Source organism: Pseudophryne corroboree, chromosome 2 (genome assembly GCF_028390025.1).
Source record: "Pseudophryne corroboree isolate aPseCor3 chromosome 2, aPseCor3.hap2, whole genome shotgun sequence".
Taxonomy (NCBI): Eukaryota; Metazoa; Chordata; class Amphibia; order Anura; family Myobatrachidae; genus Pseudophryne; species Pseudophryne corroboree.
The window spans coordinates 39,372,635-39,376,542 of NC_086445.1; positions in this window are offsets into that span (position 1 = coordinate 39,372,635).

Consider the following 3,908-nt stretch of genomic DNA (forward strand, 5'->3'; position numbering starts at 1 on the left):
CATGGAGCATTATGGGGTTGCTCCAAGGTAGGTAGCTCTTAGCTTAGACATATTTTAGTAAGGAGCCATTATCATGTGGCTCCTTGCTGGTTAATATTAGACCCAGATTGGGGTAATGGAGGTGTGAGGTGTGGTGCCTCTGGACTGGCTGAGCTGGATGGCTTTAGTGTGGCATACCTTTACATTCTATTAACACTTTTCACTTATTAATTTTCTAACACTATTTCTCTATTTTAATTACATTTCATGTTTGTATCACCCTCTCTATAGCTTCGGCTTCCTAAATACTAATTTATTAACACTATAGTTTTTTACACTGGTATGCCACGCTGGGCTTTCTGGCTCATTCTGGTGTTTTGGGGTGCCACACCCTGCACCTAGATATAGCGCTAGGGACCCCAAATATACAGAGAGGCCTTGATGCGGCTTTGGGGCTTAACCACACATTTGCGCAAATATGTGTAACGAAGATCTCTGAATTCTATTATCATGTGGGATTTATATCTGGTTACTGTTATCATTCAGGGTGCTGGGGAAACCAATTGCTTTTTTTCTTGCTCAGAAATACCACTTCCTTTCGAGCACCTGAATGATATCACTAAGCTAATTGAGCATTTACCAATCTATATGTCTGTTGTGAGAGGCAGAGAGGTTCCTGCATTAGGAGGAGGTGCAGGCCCTGACATGCCACATGGAGCATTATGGGGTTGCTCCAAGGTAGGTAGCTCTTAGCTTAGACATATTTTAGTAAGGAGCCATTATCATGTGGCTCCTTGCTGGTTAATATTAGACCCAGATTGGGGTAATGGAGGTGTGAGGTGTGGTGCCTCTGGACTGGCTGAGCTGGATGGCTTTAGTGTGGCATACCTTTACATTCTATTAACACTTTTCACTTATTAATTTTCTAACACTATTTCTCTATTTTAATTACATTTCATGTTTGTATCACCCTCTCTATAGCTTCGGCTTCCTAAATACTAATTTATTAACACTATAGTTTTTTACACTGGTATGCCACGCTGGGCTTTCTGGCTCATTCTGGTGTTTTGGGGTGCCACACCCTGCACCTAGATATAGCGCTAGGGACCCCAAATATACAGAGAGGCCTTGATGCGGCTTTGGGGCTTAACCACACATTTGCGCAAATATGTGTAACGAAGATCTCTGAATTCTATTATCATGTGGGATTTATATCTGGTTACTGTTATCATTCAGGGTGCTGGGGAAACCAATTGCTTTTTTTCTTGCTCAGAAATACCCCTTCCTTTCGAGCACCTGAATGATATCACTAAGCTAATTGAGCATTTACCAATCTATATGTAAACACCACGTTAAGATCCCAGGGTGCCGTCGGTGGCACAAAGGGAGGCTGGATGTGCAGAACCCCTTTCAAGAAGGTCTGAACCTCAGGGAGGGAAGCCAGTTGTTTCTGGAAGAAAATGGATAGGGCCGAAATCTGGACCTTTATGGATCCCAACCTCAGGCCCATATCCACACCTACTTGCAGGAAGAGGAGAAACCGTCCCAGTTGAAACTCCACCGTAGGAAACGTCTTGGATTCACACCAAGATACATACTTTTTCCAAATGCAATGGTAATGTTTAGACGTTACTCCTTTCCTAGCCTGTATAGGGTAGGAATAACCTTGTTCGGAATGCCCTTCCGAGCTAATATCTGGCGTTCAACCTCCATGCCATCAAACGTAGCCGCGGTAAGTCTTGATAAGCAAATGGCCCCTGTTGCAGTAGGTCCTCCTGAAGAGGAAGAGGCATCAAATCTTCCAGCAGAAGACCCAGAAGATCCGCGTACCAAGCCCTTCTTGGCCAATCCGGAGCAATGAGGATTGCCTGAACTCTTGTTCTCCTTATGAGTTTTAGAACTCTTGGAATAAGTGGAAGTGGAGGAAACACGTACACTGACTGGAACACCCACGGAGACACCAGGGCGTCCACTGCCACGGCTTGCGGGTCCCTTGACCTGGAACAATACCTCTGAAGCTTCTTGTTGAGTTGGGAGGCCATCATGTCTATTTGAAATATACCCCAAAGATCTGTCACCTCCGTGAACACCTCCGGATGGAGGCCCTACTCTCCTGGATGGAGATCGTGTCTGCTGAGGAAGTCCGCTTCCCAGTTGTCTACTCCCGGAATGAAGATTGCTGACAGCGCCAACGTGTACTTTTCTGCCCAGAGGAGGATTCTTGTTACCTCTGACATTGCAGCTCTGCTCTTCATTCTGCCCTGTCGGTTTATGTAGGCCACCGTCGTTACATTGTCCGACTGTACTAGAATGGCTCGATCTCGCAGAAGATGAGCCACTTGGAGGAGACCGTTGTAGATGGCTTAGTTCCAGAATGTTTATTAGAAGACTGGATTCCAGGCTTGACCACTTTCTTTGGAAAGAGACTTGCATCCATGGTTAGGAGGATCCAGTTCTGAATCCCGAACCTGCGGCCCTCCAGAAGGTGAGGTATTTGCAGCCGCCAGAGGAGTGAAATCCTGGCTTTCGGCAACAGACTCTGGTGCATGTGAGATGAGATCCCGACCACTTGTCCAGGAGATCCAGTTGGAAGGGCCGAGCATGAAACCTTCTGTACTGTAGAGCCTCGTAAGAGGCAACCATCTTCCCCAGAAGGCGAATGCACTCATGAACCAATACCCGGGCTGGCTTCAGGATGTCCCGGACCATTGTTTGAATCACCAATGCTTTCTCCTCTGGCAGAAACAGCCCCTGCACGTCTGTGTCAAGGATCATTCCCAGAAAAGACAATCTCCTTGTTGGCTCCAAATGTGATTTTGGATCCAACCGTGTTCCCTGAGCAGATGAGTCATGAGAACAATGGACTGCAACAACATCTCCCTGGACGATGCCTTTATCAGCAGATCGTCCAGATATGTGATTATGTTCACCCCCTGTCTGCGGAAGAGAACCATCATCTCTGCCATCACCTTGGTGAACACCCTCGGTGCTGTGGAGAGGCCGAATGGCAGGGCCTGAAATTGATAGTGACTGTCTAACCGTGCAAATCTGAGATAAGCCTGGTGTGGCAGCCAAATTGGAATGTGGAGGTATGCATCCTTGATATCCAGGGATACCAGAAAATCTCCCTCCTCCAGACCTGGGATCACTCCCCTGAGAGACTCCATTTTGAATTTGCACCTTCAGATAAGGGTTCAGCGATTTCAAGTTCAAAATTGGTCTGATCGAACCATCCGGTAACGGTACCACGAAAAAAGGTTCGAATAATAACCCTTGTTTTGCATATGAGGTGGAACTGGAACAATGACCTGCGACTTTTTCAATTTTAGAATGGCTTACTGTAGGATAGCCCTGTCAGTCAGCAAGGCTGGCAAGCCTGATTTGAAGAATCGGTGAGGCGGGAGATCTTGAAACGCCAGCCTGTACCCCTGGGATACAATATCCTGTACTCAGGGAACCAGCCCTGACGACACCCAGACGTGCCTGAAACGCCTGAGTCTCGCACCCACCAACTCTTCCTTCAGGCTGTGCGGTCAACCGTCATGCTGGGGATTTTGATGAACCAGAGGCAGGTTTCCGGTCCTGGGAGCCTGTGGGAGCAGGCTTTTTGGATTTTGCATGACCACCTCTAAAGAAGGTATAACGATTTCTAGAGTTCTCTGTGTGTGCGTGCTTGGAAAGATGTCAGCTGAAGCCAGGTGAAAATTAAGTAAAGTTTATTGTGGAAAAAGTGGTGGTAAAAATAAATATAAACTGGATGCTTGATTACATGGAACAAAACACGATAAATGGAATATTTCAGGTTAAACATAGATGCAAAATAAACATGAAGAAATCCGGGTTTAAATCAAGCAGGGGAAAAATAACATACCAAAAATGAAGTGATCAGGCAGGAATGGAAACAAACTGCAAATAATAGTCCAGAAATG